General features: G+C 45.8%; 2 pseudogenes; one reads left to right on the top strand and one right to left on the bottom strand.

The window, feature by feature from the left end:
- The first annotated feature begins 596 nt into the window (after window positions 1–596).
- On the top strand, window positions 597–6,025 carry LOC139299330 (zinc finger and SCAN domain-containing protein 2-like; annotated as a pseudogene).
- Window positions 6,026–8,160: 2,135 nt separating this feature from the next.
- LOC139299328 (gastrula zinc finger protein XlCGF57.1-like) lies at window positions 8,161–14,245 on the bottom strand (annotated as a pseudogene).
- Between the last annotated feature and the right edge of the window lie 5,280 nt (window positions 14,246–19,525).

Raw genomic sequence — 19,525 nt, 5'->3', positions numbered from 1 at the left:
TCGTCCATCTTGTTTGCCCGCGATCTCACGTTGCCCATGATGAGAGAGGGGAGACATGGCTTATATCTCCTTTTCTCCATAAGCCTCTGCTGTCTCGACCCAACTCTCTTCCCTCGTCGCTTCGTTCCTTCTCAGAATCAGAATCAGAAACTGTTTATTGCCAAGTAACATACATTACAAGGAATTTGCCGTGGTCTGAAGGTGCTATGGTTTCGATAACAAATAAGTAGAATATAAAAGGTAAAATAAGAATAAAAATAAAAATAAGATAAATAACAAACAGTGCAGTGACCAGAATAAAGTAAAGTGTCCAGTAGGGGGTGGGTGCGTTAATGTAACGCAGGGGGGGACAGGGGTGATGTACGTTAATATAACGTATAACTTGTGTTTGTGTTCTGGGGGGGAGGTCAATGTGCATCCTCTGTGTGTTTTTCTCCAGATTTCAGCGGGGATCTCCGATGATCTGGTCAGAAGTTGCTGCGCAACTGTGCCATGTCAGAGTGAAAGTAATTCCAGAGTGAAAAAAGTACCAGAACTCTCTCCACCAGCATGTTTGGAGAGGGCGCAACTTCAAAAGTCAGTAGTAGAAAATAGAGATGATAAAAATAAGGCAGAAAGTAAGAAAAACTTTTTAATGGTAGCTTCAGAACTTTACAGCAGTCAAGACACAATTTAACACTTTTGTTCTTAACATTTAAGACCTTGGAGGAGGCTGATATCACCAGGTTCACATTCAAGAGTGAAGAAGATGATGAAGAGAAACCTCAGTCCTCACAGCTTCATCAGAGCCAAACTGGACAGATGGAAACAGAAGCTGATGGAGAGGACTGTGGAGGACCAGGACCAGCCAGGAACTCAGATCCAGATAGACAATTAGAGCCAGATACTAACAACAAGACTTCAGACTCCTCTGAGACTGAAGACAGTGATGGGGACTGGAGGGAGACCAGAGACCCTCAGTCTGGGTTAAACTCTGTGAAACATGATGAAACTGCTGTGAGATGGAAAACTGGAGAGAAACCGTTTAGCTGCTCAGTTTGTGGGAAAAGATTTATACATCGGGCAAATATGAGCCAACACATGGTGGTCCACACCAGAGAGAAACACTACAGCTGCCGTGTTTGTGACAAAAGATTTACCTGGTCCTCTCAGGTCAAAACTCATCGCTGTGTTGATGCGTCCTCTCAGCCGAATGAAGTGAAATCCTTCAGCTGCTCTGAGTGCAGTAAAACATTTGGCCGCAAGACAAATGAAGGCTCACATGAGACTCCACACAGGACAGAAACCATTCGGCTGTTCAGTTTGTAAGAAATGTTTTAGTTACAGAGGAAGCGTTTGGAGTCACTTGAGGATCCACGCATGGCAGAACCGATTCAGTTCCAATGTCATTGACACAAAATTAACTAACATTCACAGAGAACCAGAAGCAGCAAAGAGCGTACATCATTTACAGCCACTTACTGATGACAAGACTGAAAGCTGTCATAAACATGTGACTGCAGTCAGTGAGGATGATTGGACAGAAACCAGAGACCCTCAATCAGGGTTAAACTCTCTAAAACATAATGAAGTCCCTCTCAGTGATATGAGATGGAACACTGTTGAGAAACCATTCATCTGCTCTGAATGTGGGAAAAGATTTGCACATGGGACAAATGTGACACAACACATGTCCATCCACACAGGAGAGAAATGCTACAGCTGCCTGTAACCAAAGATTCATCTGGTATCATCAGCTCAAACTCCATCAGTGTGTTGGTCCTCAGTCCTCACAGCTTCACCAAAACCAAACTGAACAGATGGAAACAGAAGCTGATGGAGAGGACTGTGGAGGACCAGGACCAGCTAGGAACTCTGAAGTCAGTGATGGTGATAAGAAGGAGACCAGAGAACCTCAGTCAGGTTTAATTACATGTAATAACAGCAAGAAACCAATCAGCTGCTCTGAATGCGGGAAAAGATTTGGTCACAATGGAAATCTGAGCTGACACGAGGACTCACACAGGAGAGAAACCATTCAGTTGTTTGGTTTGTTGTAGCAGGGTTAGTCATCGAGTGAGTCTAAAACAACACAGGGCTCACCACGCCAGGGAGGAGCAGGGCGGTCGTGTTGGCGAGTCATCTCAGCTGACTGCAGTGGAAACACTCAGCTGCTCAGTCAGTCACCAGAGATTCATGTGGCAGCATCAGCTCAAAAACCACCAGTGTGTCGCTCCCTCAGCTGACTGTGGAGGATCAAGAGCCACCAGGAATCGAATGCTGATGCCCTGCCCACATAGCGATGAACTCGTAGTGTTCATACTTCCATTAGTATATTATCTTATAGTTACTTGTATGTTATTCCACTGGTCACATGACAGCCGCCTATAATCCAAGTTTATTCTAAAGCAGCAACTAAACGTCCTGAACGAACCGATGGATTTCTGCATCACAGAACACGAGATGATGGAAGTTACCTTTGAACAAAAGAAAGTTTATACTTTCAACTTTGTTCTTAGTCTTTATAATTTCCGTCTGTGAATCGAAAAAATGTTATTATTAAAACACATCGATGAGCCACGCTGTTCCTTCATCACTGTGAACACACAGACACACACCGTCCTGCTGCCCCAAATACTCACTAGAGCATCACATGTGGATTCATCCACCGCTGAAAATAGTCCCCAACAAATGCACTATTTCCTCCTCTTCAAGTAACGTTTGTGAGACCCGGCGCTATGGGAGGGGCTCCTGGGGGCCTAGCTGATAACAGTGAAATATTGTGTAGTCGGTGGACCTGTTAATCTGACAGCAGTAACACTGATGCTGAAATAAGATGGAGATCTAACTTTTGATGAGAAAAAGCTACAATTTAAACATGAAAGAAACAAAACCTACAAACACACCAAGTCTGAGAAATATGAAGTGATTAAAAAGTGACTCTTCAGAACGAGATAATAACCAACGACCAGAGGCCTGAACTCTGAAGCAGGTTCAACACAGCAGGACATCTCCTCATCTGGCCACTAACAGCTGACCGCTCATATGACCCTGGTTATCAACTCGGTAAATCAAACCAGGGTTTCACAATCCAGCCATGAGCGCGTTCACATGAAAGGGGCGGGGTTTGCAGCATCTGACCAATCACAAACACGGACATGTCTTCTGGCAGCAGAGCAGCATATTTTACAACCGAACAGCAAACTATAATATTAGACAAAGAAGAAGAAGTTGAACACATCATCCAGGCTGAAAGCAGCACAGCTGTAGCTGCCAACAATCCCCTCTGTGTGACTGAAGGCTTCTAATATCACTGCTCCATCATGAGGGCCCGAGGAGATCTGACTGTCATTACACTTGTGTGTTCTATTAAATTCATGTGTTGTGAGACGTGTTCTTATGGCGTGTTGGACAGTTTTAGTCTTGTCCTGTCAGCTGCAGCCCTGGAGTTTCAGATGGACTTTTAGCTTCAACAGGCTGTGCAGAATAAAGTGATGGTATAAACAACCTGATGGAAGAGTTCAGGCCTAAACGTGGAGCACATAGAACCCATGTTGATAGTGCTGCAGGCTCAATGGACTGACACTTGACTCTATTGCCCCTCTAAAAAAGAAGATAATAAAACAAAGAAAGTCGGCTCCATGGTATAACACCCAAACCCGCAAATTATAGCAAACTGTGCAGAAACTTGAAAGGAAATGGCGCTCCACCAAACTGGAAGAATCACGTTTAATTTGACAAGATAGTCTTAGAACTTATAGGAAGGCCCTCTGTAAAGCCAGAGCAGCCTATTACTCCTCATTAATAGAAGAGAACAAGAACAACCCCAGGTTTCTCTTCAGCACTGTAGTCAGGCTGACAGAGAGTCACAGCTCTATGGAGCCATGTATTCCTATAACCCTCAGCAGTAATGACTTCATGAGCTTCTTTAATGATAAAATTCTATTAGAGACAGTATTGATCACCTCCTGTCTTCAGGTGGTACCTTACCTTCAAACACAGGAATCTCAGAAACGGCTGTAAAACCTGATGTATATTTAGATTGCTTTTCTCCCATTGACCTTCACCAAATAACTAAAACCATATCTTCATCTAAGCCATCAACTTGTCTCTTAAAGAGGTTTTACCTTTAGTCAGCACTTCTTTACTAGACATGATCAATCTGTCTTTATCAACAGGCTACATACCACAGTCCTTTAAAGTAGCTGTAATTAAACCACTTCTTTCTTGATCCAGAGGTTTTAGCCAACTAGGTCTATAGTTGGCTAAAACCTCTGGATCAACCTTGGCAGTCGCCAACCAGCTGTGTGACTTTCTACATGACAATAAGTTGCTTGAGGACTTTCAGTCAGGTTTCAGAGCTCATCATAGCACAAACACAGCATTGGTGAAAGTTACAAATGACCTAATTGCATCAGAGAAAGGACTTGTCTCTGTGCTTGTTTTGTTAGATCTTAGTGCTGCATTCAACACCATTGACCATCATATCCTATTACAGAGACTGGAACATTCAATTGGCATTAAAGGAACTGCACTAAGCTGGTTAAAGGCGTATTTATCAGATCGATCTCAGTTTGTACACGTTAACGATGAATCCTCCATGTACACCAAAGTCAGTCATGGAGTTCCACAAGGTTCTGTGCTTGGACCAATACTATTCACCTTATATATGCTTCCTTTAGGAGATATTATTAGAAAACACTCCCTAAACTTTCATTGCTATGCGGATGATACCCAGGTATATCTATCAATCAAGCCAGAAGAACCTCATCAGTTAGCCAAGCTCCAAGCATGCCTTAAGGACATAAAGACCTGGATGACCTGCAATCATCTGATGTTGAACTCGGACAAGACAGAAGTTATTGTTCTTGGCCCTGAACCCCTCAGAAACACAGTATCCAAGGATATTGTTACCCTAGATGGCATTGCCCTGGCCTCCAGCGCCACCGCGAGGAATCTCGGAGTTGTCTTTGATCAGGACATGTCCTTTAACTCTCACGTAAAACAAACTTCAAGGACTGCCTTCTTTCACCTCCGTAACATTGAAACATCAGGAGGATCCTGTCTCAAACAGATGCAGAAAAATTAGTCCATGCATTTGTCACGTCTAGGCTGGATTATTGCAATTCCTTATTATCAGGCTGTCCCAATAAGTCCCTGAAGACTCTCCAGCTGATCCAGAATGCTGCGGCACGTGTCCTGACAGGAACCAGGAAAAGAGATCATATTTCTCCTGTATTAGCTTCTCTGCACTGGCTCCCTGTAAAATCCAGATTACAGTTTAAAATCCTTCTCCAGACCTACAAAGCTCTTACTGGTCAGGCACCATCATATCTTAAAGAGCTCATAGTACCCTATTACCCCACTAGAGCACTGCGCTCCCAGAATGCAGGGTTGCTTGTGGTTCCTAGAGTCTCCAAAAGCAGAACAGGAGCCAGAGCCTTCAGCTATCAAGCTCCTCTCCTGTGGAATCGGCTCCCAGTTTGGGTCCAGGAGGCAGACACACTCTCTATTTTTAAGAGTAGGCTTAAAACTTTGCTTTTTGATAAGGCTTATAGTTAGGGCTGGCTCAGGCCTGCCTGGACCAGCCCCTAGTTTTGCTGCTATAGGCCTAGACTGCTGGGGGACATCCCATGATGCACTGAGCTTTCCTCCTCTCCCTCTCCATCTTGGGTAAGAGCGGGTTGGGGGTTCGATCCCTGGCTGCCCCCGTCATGTCGAAGTGTCCTTGAGCAAGACCCTGAACCCTAAGCTGCTCCCGTTGGAGACCAGCACCTTGCATGGCAGCTTGGCCGCCAACGGTGTGGGAATGTGTGAATGAGACTTAGCTGTAAAGCGCTTTGGGAATTGTGAAGGTTGAAAAGCGCTATATAAGTGAGATCATTTACCATTTATCTTGACACATTCATGTCCCTCCAATGCGTGTTACTAACTTTATATCTTCCCGGAGTTTCTTTGTGCTTTGTCGTCTCACAGGTTCCTGTGGATCGTGGTCCTGGTAGGCATGGCTGCTGCTGCCATGGGCCTGCCTGACTCTAATCACTAGTTATTATTATTAGTTGTAGTTCTGTTACTATTAAAACTGCTATTATTAATCATACTTCAGTTATTATTACAGCTGTAACTACTATTATCAGCCATATTTCCATTATTATTATAAGCTACGGCAACTGCTCTCTCTTCTGCTGTATGAGTGATTGAAGTGGGAGAAATAAGAGAGTATTTTTTAATATGTGGGTTAAAAAAAAACCTCCAAGGGTGGAGATGCACCGACCCACTTTTTTCCGTTCCAATCCGATACCTGAATTTGAATACTTGCAGACACCGATACTGAACCAACCAACGATACCGCACAACTTCCCCCCTTGGATTGTTGGCTTTACACACATTACAAGTTACTGTCTGGCTTTTCTGTTTCAAGATCAAATATCTCCAAACTAAGGATATGCTGAGTTAGCCAACTGTTACTAGCTCACTCAGTTGCAGACTGTCTCATGTCAAGGTACAGCAGGTTCGTGGTCCAGTGCAAGGTCCACCTGTACGTCTATAGCTCAGAATTCTGGCAGACAAAAAAAAATATGGGGACTACTGGATATCTTTGTAGAACTGTTTAATACAAATTAATTAATTTAAAAACATTTTGGATGTGGGCTGAAAACTGCATTATAACATATCTATAATTTATTCATTCAAAACGTCAGACTATGGATTCTGGATCGGCATGTGGATCGGTGAGTTCAGTCCGATAAGTGAATTACTCAACAAGAAGAATTAGACAATGTGAATTTAAGTTTGGGTAATAGTGAAAGTTTATTAATGAAGTCAATATCATCCCAGTTTGGAGCATTTACACTTGCAAGAATCACTGATACATGACACATTGATGGATTTGCATCAGTAAAATTGATTCTAAAATTAGAATCAAAGGTTTGTCCTCCCAGTCTGACATGGTCTGCTATGGTCAAGTGGGTCTCCTGTACATACACCATTTGCTTGTTGAGCCTTTTAAGATGAGAGAAAACCTGTGCTCTTTTCACCAGACCATCATACCCTTAACAATCCAGCTAGTGAAGCGAACCAATGACCTCCCATTCGAGCCCACGTTTCACTTCAGGTTTCAGTCACTTAACTAATGGTCCCCGGCAGAGCGATGGTATTTTGTCCACTTAAAGGCTAGGAAGCAAAATAAACCAAGACCACATAAGACAGCAAAACAGTTGTATCTTGACAATGACAACACACAACGCTTGTCTCCTAAATCTGCCTTTAGAACGTAGGCAGCCTGCAGGTCTCCTTTCAGATCCACATTCTCCTGGTTTCCCATAAACTAGTGATTCTGTCCTCCTTTGTCGAGTTGCCAAACAATACAGTGAGAGAGAGAGAAGAGCCAGAATTAAAGTTCAGTGCCAGGCATAGTAGCCCAATTCAGTCCAAAAGGTTAGCCGGTTAGCTTTCTGACCCTCCAGTACTTAAAAAGACGCCAGCCAGCATTAGCCAGCCCCCCTTCAGCACCGTAGCAAGCAGATCTCAGCCAGCGAGCATCATCCAGAGCACTAACTCATTGGTCATAGAAAGCCTCTGGCTTATAGTACTTGTGGGTATCCCTTTCAAGAGAGACTCATAGGCTTGCTGGGTAGAGCAGACCCTTCTTGTATAGTGCCTGCTTGCTGCTACACGTCTCTTTGACAGGTTGAAGCTGAAATCTTGGTACTCTCACCGTAGTTTCTGTGTACTTCCACACACGTCACCTACCCCATCGTAGCACTCCTTTTCTTGGAAGCAATGGAAGGATACCACAAAGGGCCATGGAGGTCTTCCATTGCCCGGAGTCTGGCCCCCTCAATGCACCCTCTCCAGAGCAGGAGGGTTACCAAATACGTTAGCTTGCTAGCAACCATAGATTGATTTGTTTGTATTTGAGGTTACTCATTGTGCGTCCATCGAGATACAAGACTTGCGTTTGTTCGTTGTTAAAGATAATTTTAAAGTAAGTTAAAAAAGAGTTAGCTCTGCTCTCCTGTGTCTCACTCCAGCATGTCCAAAAATGGAAGCCTCATTGTCTAAAACTCTTAACAGAACATGTTCACATTTATGTTGATAAGTTTGTGTCCAAAGATAAAAATCTAAGTTGAACATCATGTCATTCACGCCTGAACTTCTGTTTGATCAGTGTTGAAGAGTTTAGCTTCTCTCACCAACACACTTGTGTCTTTGCAGCTGATGAGGCCAAATGAATCTTCTGTCACAACCCCTGCAGCTGATCCATTTTTCTCCTGTGTGGCCGACCATGTGAACGGTCATCTGACCATGATGTGCAAATCTTTGCCCACAGACTGAGCAGCTGAACGTTTTTTCTCCCGTGTGGATTCTCATGTGATGAACCAGTATGGCCTTCCTTGTGAAACTTGTACTGTATTACAGAATGAGCAGGTGAACGGTTTCTCTCCCGTGTGAATCATGATGTGTTTGACCAAATAATGTTTCCGTTTGAATTTCTTACCACAAAATGAGCAGCTGAAGGGTTTTCCCATGAGGCCGTCCTGATGAAGCTGAGAGGACTGACGAACACATTTGTGTTTTTTCAGTCTTGACTGACGTATGAATATTTTGTCACAAACGCTGCAGCTGAATGGTTTCTCTCCTGTGTGGATTCTCATGTGTGCATTCAGATTTCCCTTTTTACCAAGTCTTTTTCTGCATTCAGAGCAGCTGAATGGTTTCTCACCAGTTTTATGTCTAATATCAATGGCAGCTACTTTATTATTTTTCAGAGATTTTAAACTTGACTGAGGTTCTCTGGTCTCCTTCCAACCGTCATCTGGTCACTGCACTGTTGTTATTTATCTTATCTTATTTTTTATTTTTATTTTTATTCTTATTCTTATTTTAGCTTTTATATTCTACTTATTTGTTATCAAAACAATAGCACCTTCAGACCACAGCAAATTCCTTGTAATGTATGTTACTTGGCAATAAACAGTTTCTGATTCTGATTCTGATTCTGATCAGGCTCTAAATGACGACCTGGACCTGTGGTCCCGGCTGGTTCTGCTCCTGTGTGAGTGTTAGTGAATGTTTTCTCTCCTGTGTGGATTCTCATGTGTCTGCTAACATCTCCGCTGTATCTGAAACCTTTCTTACAGACAGAGCAGCTGAAAGGTTTCTCTCCTGTATGAATTCTCATGTGTGCATTCAGATGTGACTCACTGTTGAATCTTTGACCACATTCAGAGCAGCTGAACGATCTCTCAACAGGATTACAGTTAATGTCACTAACAGGGACTAAACCAGACTGAGGGTCTCTGGTCTCCCTCCAGTCACCATTGTCGTCAGTATCTGGTTCTAAATGTCTATCTGGATCTGAGTTCCTGGCTGGTCCTGGTCCTCCACAGTCCTCTCCATCAGCTTCTGTTTCCATCTGTTCAGTTTGGCTCTGATGAAGCTGTGAGGACTGAGGTTTCTCTTCATCATCATCTTCTTCACTCTTGAATGTGAGCCTGGTGATATCAGCCTCCTCCAGCCCTCGAAGCTGCTCCCCCTCCTGACTGGTCCAGAGTTCCTCCTGTTCCTCTTTAATGTGTGAGGGCTCTGGTGGGTCCTCCTGGTCCAGACTGGGGCTCCAGTCCTGCTGCTCAGGGGAAACCTCTTCTTTACTCACCAAGAGCTGCTGGACGTCTGCAGGACACTCTGAAAGACAGGAAGAGAGGCCTTTTTCAAACCTGGAATCATTAATGTTCCTCACAGCTTCAGAGGAACACAGTAGAGTGCAGTTAAGAAACGCAGTAGAGTACTGTAAAGAAACGCAGCGTAGTGCAGTAAAGAAACGCAGCATAGTGCAGTAAAGAAACGCAGTAGAGCACAGTAAAGAAACGCAGTAGAGCACAGTTCTAAGTTGTAATTCAACATCAGTTTAAATGTATGATAAAGAGGAAACTTCCTGCATGAACATCGCACTCATCACATTCTTCCTCAAAGGTGAGCTTCACCTGTCTGTGGCGTTTATTTCGTGGAGGTGGTGTGCAGATGCCAGGGTGGAATCGAAACACCAAAACGCTGTCATTTTGATACTACATTCTTGAAGATTGGGTCATCACTTGCACTGCAGTCCAGGCTTGCGAAGGTAGTCGGGGTTTCCGGTGTACACCGATTACATGACTTGACCACCGTTCATAGTTATTTTTTACCTATCAGCGCACACGTTCATAATAAAAAAAACGATGTGGCATCCTTTTGTTCCTAACACATTACACAGTCCATATCAGTATAGATATCCAGCATGATTTTTTTCCCATTGAGATCTGATGTGTTTTCAAAGTGTTCCTATAATTTTTTTGAGCAGTGTAGTATGGTCTGAGTCCAACTGCCAATAGTTCAATGTCCGGGCAACAGACACGATCCTTGATGGTGATGTAGGAAGGATTTATATTAATGATTTGAAGCTAAAGCTGAAGCTGAAGTTGAAGCTGATTTGGTTAAAGATGGCTGCCTCGGTCTGTTGGAGCGCATTGTTTTGCCTTGTTTTGTTTGTAAATAGCGTTTCTTGTTTTGGTTCACGGAGCTCTTTCACCAGAGAAAATCTCATGAACATCAGGGGAACAACTCCAGTGGATTTGTTTCCCGAATTTCTTGCCCCTTCAACTGTTTTATGGGACATTCTGGTCAAAGGTGCTCTCACCTTTGCAGCTCTACGTCGACGTAGAGGGAAACGTGCCGGTGCGCTCGTGCGTCTTCGCCCGCGAGGACAACGCACACCGCTACCCGGAATATTTCTCTCTAACGTGCGCTCACTGGGAAATAAGATGGACGAACTCCAGCTGCTGATGAGGAGAAACAAGGACTTTTATTCATCTGCTGTTTTGTGCTTCATGGAGACATGGCTGGGGGAAAGAACTCCTGACGCGACGCTGCAGCTGGACGGATTCCAGCTTCTCCGAGCGGACCGCGACGCGCACCTCTCCGACAAAACAAAGGGTGGAGGTATTTGTTTCTACATCAACAGCAGCTGGTTTAAGGACGTGACAGTGATCCGACGGCATTGCTCTCCTTCCCTGGAAACTTTTTTCATAAACTGTAAACCATACTACTCCCCCCGTGAGTTCCCTTCATTCATTCTGGTCAGTGTTGACATCCCACCGGAGGCCAACGTGCAGGACGCACAGCGCGCACTCGCCGACCAGATACTGGAAACGGAGCGGACCAACCCGGACTCCTTAGTTATTGTCCTCGGTGACTTTAACAAAGGTAATCTCAGACATGAACTCCCCAAATACAAACAGCTTATTAAATGCCCCACCAGGGAGGGGAACACTCTGGATCACTGTTACACCACAGTCAGTAACGCTTTTCACGCCGTCACCCGCGCTGCACTGGGACACTCTGACCACGACATGGTCCACCTGATTCCTGCATACAGGCACAAATTAAAACTTTCTAAGCCTGTTGTGAGAACTCCGAAGAAGTGGACCAGTGAAGCTGCAGAGGACCTGAAGGCGTGTTTGGACTGTACTGACTGGGATGTTTTCAGGACTGCTACCAACAGTCTGGATGAGTACACAGAGGCTGTGACTTCATATATCAGCTTCTGTGAGGACTGCTGTGTACCAACTCGGACCAGGGTGAGTTATAACAACGACAAACCCTGGTTCACAGCAAGACTGCGACAGCTGAGGTTGGAAAAGGAAGAGGTGTTTAAGAGTGGCAACAGGGAAGAGTTTAAGGAAGCCAAGTACAAGTTTAGCAAGGCGGTGAGGGAAGCTAAATGACTGTACTCAGAGAGACTACAAGACCAGTTCTCCTCCAACGACTCTGCTTCTGTGTGGAGGGGGCTCAGGCAGATCACCAACTACAAGCCAAGAGCCCCCAACTCTGCTAACGACCGACGCCTCGCCAACAGCCTCAACAACTTCTACTGTCGCTTTGAAAGACAATGGGACAGTCCTGACACCATCCCCCACACCATCACCCACCAGCTCCAGCCCAACAGCCCCAACCCCCTCATCACACCTGACGCTGAACTCTCACACCTCTTACCACCACAGCTGCCCCCCACAGTGCCCCCCCCTCCTCCAACATCGACACGTCTGTCTGTCCTTGAAAGAGATGTGAACAGGCTCTTCAAGAGACAAAACCCCCGGAAAGCTGCTGGACCAGACTCCATCTCCCCATCCTGCCTGAAGCGCTGCGCCGATCAGCTGTCTCCGGTGTTCATGGACATCTTCAACACCTCACTGGAGACATGCCACGTGCCAGCCTGCTTCAAGGCCTCCACCATCATCCCCGTCCCCAAAAAAACAGGGCCCACAGGATTAAATGACTACAGACCCGTCGCCCTGACCTCTGTGGTCATGAAATCATTTGAACGCCTGGTCTTGTACCACCTCAAATCCATCACCGACCCTCTGCTGGACCCCCTGCAGTTCGCCTACAGAGCCAAAAGGTCTGTAGACGACACCGTCAACTTGGCCCTACACTTCATCCTCCAGCACCTGGACTCCGCAGGATCCTACGCCAGGATCCTGTTTGTGGACTTCAGCTCTGCCTTCAACACGATCGTCCCGGCTCTTCTTCAGGACAAGCTGTCCCAGCTGACGTGCCTGACTCCACCTGCAGGTGGATCACAGATTTCCTGTCTGACAGGAAGCAGCACGTGAAGCTGGGGAAACACGTCTCAGACTCGCGGACGATCAGCACCGGCTCCCCTCAAGGCTGCGTTCTTTCTTCTCTACTCTTCTCCCTGTACACCAACAGCTGCACCTCCAGCCACCAAACTTCAGGAGCTTGACGGACAGTTCCAGAAGTTTGCGGACGACACCACCCTCATCAGACTCATCTCTGGAGAGGATGAGTCTGCCTACAGGTGGGAGATTGACCATCTGGTGACATGGTGCAACAGCAACAACCTGGAGCTTAACGCTTCAAAGACAGTGGAGATGGTTGTAGACTTCAGGAAGAGCGCAGCCCCACCCGCCCCCACCACCCTGTGTGACTCTCCAGTGGACACTGTGGAGTCCTTCCGTTTCCTGGGCTCCATCATCAGCCAGGACCTCCGGTGGGAGGTGAACATCAGCTCCCTCATCAAGAAAGCCCAACAGAGGATGTACTTCCTGAGGCAGCTGAGGAAGTTTAACCTGCCACAAACAATGCTGGTTCACTTCTACACTGCCATCATACAGTCCATCCTCACCTCCTCCATCACTGTCTGGTACGCTGCTGCCTCCACCAAGGACAGACGCAGACTGCAGCGTATCATCCGCTCTGCAGAGACTGTGATTGGCTGCAATCTCCCATCTCTTCAGGACCTGTACTCCTCCAGGACCCTAAGGAGAGCAGGGAAGATCGCTGCTGACCCCTCCCACCCCGGACACCATCTGTTTGACCCCCTCCCCTCGGTGCTGCGGTCCATCAGGACCAAAACCTCCCGCCACAAAAACAGTTTCTTCCCCTCTGCAGTCAACCTGACAAACTTACATTGACCCCCCCCACACACAAACACAAGTTACACGTTATATTAACGTACATCACCCCTGTCCCCCCTGCGTTACATTAACGCACCCACCCCCTACTGGACACTTAAATTTTATTTTGGTCACTGCACTGTTTGTTATTTATCTTATCTTATTTTTATTCTTATTTTACCTTTTATATTCTACATATTTGTTGTCAAAACAATAGCACCTTCAGACCACGGCAAATTCCTTGTAATGTATGTTACTTGGCAATAAACAGTTTCTGATTCTGGTTCTGATTCTAATGTTAGTTCTGCTCTGCTCTGCTAGCTCTGCTCTGTTACAATACAATACAATAATGTTTCCACGAACCTGAAAGTGGCTGCAAACTTAAGTAAAGACGTAAAAGCTTTTTCAAACTATAAACGAGAACCTGTCGCTCAAGTTCCTCATTTCAACTTTCTCTTCAGCTCATTTGCCACTTTTGCTGAACTCTCGCCAAAACGGGTGGAGTGATGGAGGTACAGCGGGGGGGGTGTCTCCTATTGTTCTGTTACAACAGTTTTAGCGCCGTTAAGAGAATACAGCCGCTCTGCTGTCGTACTCACATCAGAATTACTTTATTGATCCCCGGGGGGAAATTGTACAGTATTGGCGGCTGGTCTGAGGTAAGTATAAACAGAGAGAAGAAGAAGCGATCAAACCTGCTCTGTGTAGCCGGACCTCGTACTCCGCTTTCTTTCAAAAAGGCCAAATATCTCTTGCGCAGCCGCAGTGAGTCTCTGCTTCACCAACGTTCTCAGCATTTGTTCTTTACACATTTTCACACACACACAGAAACTTTATCTCCGTCAGAAACTCTGTTCGCTCTCCGTCAGACAGTCACTCTGACTAGTGCCCTGCTGCTGCTGCTGCTGCTTCTTCTTCTTCTTCTTCTTCTTCTTCTTCTTCTGTAGCTGTTATTGGCGGTTGATGAACCAGCCTACAGGTACAGCACCGCCATCTGCTGGCTTGAGTGTGTTTCCTTCTTCTTCTTCTGTCCTTTCTGACTACAGACCCGTCGCCCTGACCTCTGTGGTCATGAAATCATTTGAACGCCTGGTTTTGTCCCACCTCAAATCCATCACCGACCCTCTGCTGGACCCCCTGCAGTTCGCCGTCTTTTTACTTTTTACTTAGCCATTAGTCTCAAAACTGGTGACAAAACAACATTTATAAACGTGTTTAATGTTTCATTCTGTGATATTGTCCACAAACAAATACCAACCTATTTGAATAAATACTAATAAAGACATGTCAGTATTCTACCAGAGGGGTGGCTCCTCCTCTATTTTGAGAGGCAAGAGGGAGAACAAAATATAAAAATGGAGTGTTTGGTTGAAATAAACCAAATCTCATTGATAAAATAATTTTTCTCTCTTCTTTAAAAAAATCCATTATTGAAATTCTGATTAAAATGCTTCAACAGCAACACCTGCAGGCAGGAGGGGACAGGGCAGTCTGTGTGAGGTGGTGGACGTTGGTCCAATGATAATTGTTGTACCTGAGTGAGACGAACTGACGGTAAAGTGATCGATAGAATCCTTATTTCACACAGAAGCATATTAGAAAACAATGTGTTTTGTGAAATGCTGTCATGTTTTCTGATATGCCGTTGTGTTTTGACCTTCAGGGCCACCGTAGTATATGTGTAGTACTTTTGATACCTTAAGTACATTTTGCTGATTGTACTGCTGCATTCAAAAGTTTAATAAAATAATATGACATTCTTGAGAATCAAGTTAATCTTTGTAGCATAAATCAATTACAAACTTCCTCTGCTGTCTTAATGTGAACTTTGGTAACCTGAGTGTGATGTCATCGTCTGGTCATGTGACTCCTAAACCAGACTAAGAGGATTATTGGTTCCTCTTCAGTCTCTGGTTTATTCTGTTTCCTGCTTCAGCTGCTGTTTTTAATCACACAGAAGAAGAAGAGAGGAGAGAGAGAGTAGTTGAGCGAGCCTGCGGATGAGCAGATGATTAATTGATCAATTGATAGATGAGTGATTGATTGACAGATGAAGCTGAATGTGTGTGCGGTGTTTCTGCTGCTGATCTGCTGCATCTGCCTGCAGGGAGTCGACTGCAGTCTGCCCGACGTCACACCTGCAACACCTCGGCTGCAGGTAGGACAGGTGCATGCTGGGAGAAAATGTAACCCATGATCTGTCTCTCTCTCTCTCTCAGATGACCCCCCCACCTAGAGTCTGGTTCTGTTCAAGGTATCTGCCTGTTAAAGGAAGTGTTTCCTTGCTCATGGTGGGACCTGTTGGTCTCTGTAATAACAAGAGTCGGTCTAGACCTGCTCTATTTGTAAAGTGTCATGAGATGACTTTTGTTGTGATTTGGTGCGATATAAATAGAATTTAATTGAATAGATGTCTCAGGTCAGAGGTCACAGGTCTCAGGTCGCAGGTCAGAGGTCACAGGTCACAGGTCAGTGGTCACAGGTCTCCGGTCCCAGGTCAGAGGTCACAGATCTCAGTTCAGAGGTCACAGGTCCCAGGTCAGTGGTCCCAGGTCACAGGACATAGGACTCAGGTCTCAGGTCAGTGGTCCCAGGTCTCAGGTCCCAGGTCAGAGGTCACAGATCTCAGGTCACAGGTCCTAGGTCACAGGTCTCAGGTCCCAGGTCAGTAGTCCCCGGTCACAGGTCAGAGGTCACAGGTCTCTGATCCCAGGTCAGTGGTCCCATGTCAGAGGTCCCAGGTCAGAGGTCCCAGGTCAGTAGTCCCAGGTCAGTAGTCCCAGGTCAGAGGTCCCAGGTCCCAGGTCACAGGTCCTAGGTCACAGGTCTCAGGTCCCAGGTCCCAGGTCCCAGGTCAGAGGTGGTAGGTCTCAGGTCCCAGGTCAGAAGTCCCTGGTCACAGGTCAGAGGTCACAGGTCTCAGATCCCAGGTCAGTGGTCCCAGGTCAGTGGGGGGTCCCAGGACAAAGATCTCAGGTCCCAGGTCAGAGGTTCCAGGTCACAGGACACAGGTCTCAGGTCCCAGGTCAGAGGTCCCAGGTCAGTAGTCCCAGGTCAGAGGTCCCAGGTCTCAGGTCCCAGGTCAGAGGTCACAGATCTCAGGTCAGAGGTGGATGTTGGACGTAGAAAGTTTCAGACTTTGACACATTATTTTTTCAAGTCCTGCCTCCACTCTGCCTCTGATTGGCTTACCCTAACCATAACCTTAACCAACCAAACTAACTGAAACAGCAAGAGTACTAGCCAATAAGACGCAGAGTTCCCTGGACTTCAACTTTGACAGTCCAGAGTTCATACGGACTCTGTCTGAGGTTCAGACATCAACATCATGTTGTGGCCTGAAGAACACCATACCAGCAGTGTGAAGGTGATGGAGAGGAGGATGAGGAAGGTGAGGAAGAGTCAGAGGACAGGAAAAGTTGCTTGTAACTTCAGTTGCCGACATGATTGAATATTTGTTATTGACATGTTTGTTCTTTGTGTCGTCAGGTTGAAGCTGGAGTGAAGTCAAACGTCATCACGTCTCTGAAGAAGAACGGACTCGGTCGACTTCCTGGACTCTGCCGACGCCTGAAAAGACGCAGAGTCACCGTCCTGGTACAAACTCACTTCTCTCAGTTCACTATGTTCATTATAGTCATTCTGCGTCTCAACACTGATTGAGCCTGGACTTGGTCTTGGACACAGACAGAGACAGACAGACAGACAGACAGACAGAGGAAGGGAGACAGAGAGACAGGCAAACAGAGAGAGACAGACAGACAGACAGAGGAAGGGAGACAGAGACAGGCAGAGAGAGACAGACAGACAGAGGAAGGGAGACAGAGAGACAGGCAGACAGAGAGAGACAGACAGACAGACAGAGTAAGGGAGACAGAGAGACAGGCAGACAGAGAGAGGGAGACAGACAGACAGAGGGAGACAGCAGGGAGAGAGATATAAATACAAACATGTGAGAACTATATAAACACTCTGTCTCTCTCTCTGTCTGTCTGTTTGTCTGCCTGTCTCTCTGTCTCCCTTCCTCTGTCTGTCTGTCTCTCTGTCTCCCTTCCTCTGTCTGTCTGTCTGTCTCTCTCAGTGTAACCTGGAGAAGTTCTGTTGGCGGGGGCGGAGTCAGAAGCTTCGGTCTGGCCAAGTGTGTCGCTGTGGGCGGGGCTCCAGGTGTTCACATGTCTTCGTCCACAGTCTCTGAAACACGTTGTCTCAAACCTTCGATGTTCTGTGATGAAACCAAGTTTTACAAACTTAAATAAATGTAAGAAACGTCACTCTAACTTGTTGATTTGATTTGTTTGATAATTGATGATTTATTTTATTGATGACATGTTTTGAAGCTGTTCATTTTATCTGATAATAAAACAAAAACAGCACTCGACAGTAAGCAGTAACTTTATCATTCAAACATCAGCTTGTAACGCACAGCCGTGGCCACAAGGTGGCGCTGCAGAGACGCTTCATGGCGTTTTCTGCGACGGTCCATCCAACGTCAGGGGTAGTTTCTGGGTTGATCCATCGTCGGACGCTGAGGCAAACAGTCTGAGATAGGCCACGCCCCTCACTGCCTTCTCGTGGGGTACATCTCAAGTCTCTTATTTGATATTTCCTCACTCCTCGTTTGAACCAGAAGTCGTTCTGGTCCGCCATCTTGCAGGCCGTCCCAAAGCTCTTAATTCTGCTCTGAAGAGCGAGGACACACAGAGCCACTGGGGCACACATGGAGTTCTATGTTTTATTAGGAACCCTTATTGTTTCATCTTGTGAAGTGTGTGTGCGTTTGTGCTTGTGGTACCGGATGGACCCAGTGAGGGTATATATAGACCACATCCTGCTTCGCCCCTGGTTACGACAGATTCTGGTGGATGGAGGACAGATAGCTTTACTTGTGGCTAACGTAACCGCTAATTGCTGCCGACTGTAGCTGCTGTCAGCTAGTTAGCTCAGTTAGGCGTGCAGCTAACGGTCCTCTGCCCGGACTGGAAGCTTGGCGCACCAGGGGAGTGTTGGTGTTTACACCGCTAGCACAGGAGCTTTGAACCGCCAGGAGGAGGAGCTAATAGACCGCTAGCTGCACAACTAACTGAGCTAATTAGCTAACGGCAGCTACAGTTAGCAGCAGTTAGCGGTTACTGTATGAAGCTATATGTCCTTCACGAAACTCCGTAAATCAGACAGTTGAGGCAGAGCAGCCGGAGGACATCAGATGGAAAACCGAAAATATTTTCTCCATAGAATACAATTAAGTTTCACCAAAATCAGTGAATAAAGTTATAAAGTTGTGCTTTTGTGCAGTAATCTGTGAGGCCCGACCCCCAGAAACACTCCGCTCGGGCAGCATCTATCATTTGATCTGATAAATAATAGATTAATCTAATTCAGGTTTAAAACAACAACGTATTTAGTCTTTGCAAATGGAAATTATATGAGATCTGATCACAAGAGGTCACTGGAGACGCAGCCTCTCAGAGGCGAAGAAAAGACGCAAGTGAGGGAGACGTGGATTCAATTAAAAGACTGAGTCAGAGACAGGTCAGACAGAAGCGCCGCCCCTCAGCTGTGATGTCACCTGATTATTGTGAAATTATATTCTGTCTCTAAACTGATGCATGTTCAATCTGAAAACGGGAAGCACTGTTTTGATTCAGTGTCCGGGTTGAACGACATGTTTCCTCGAAAGCATTTCAACATTTTGATGTAGTTGTTTATATAATTAGCTTAATTGGTTCTGTCTCAGCAACAACCCCTTTGGAACAGTCTTGTGCATTGAGTCTTCAAGCTCCACTACACTGAAGTAGTCCTCAGTCCTGCACCCCTGGACTTTCACCTGCCTCTGCTCCAAAGTCAGCACCAGTCTCGAACCCCCAACAAATGCATAAGTTGATTCCTCTTTCCTAACACATTGTTAGCATCGATATATTTTCTGTGACTAACCTACCCTTCTATTAAATATGAGACATACACTGTAGATGATCCAAATTCACTCTTGAGGAGTCACTATTCTACTTCAATAAGTTCTTCAGAGATGCACACATTACCTCTGCACAGGTATATTTGCACAGCGTACACTGAGCATGTGCAGTATTGTGATGCAT

Source organism: Enoplosus armatus, chromosome 16, assembly GCF_043641665.1.
Source record: "Enoplosus armatus isolate fEnoArm2 chromosome 16, fEnoArm2.hap1, whole genome shotgun sequence".
Classification (NCBI taxonomy): Eukaryota; Metazoa; Chordata; class Actinopteri; order Centrarchiformes; family Enoplosidae; genus Enoplosus; species Enoplosus armatus.
This window is presented reverse-complemented; position numbering and strand designations above follow the sequence as displayed.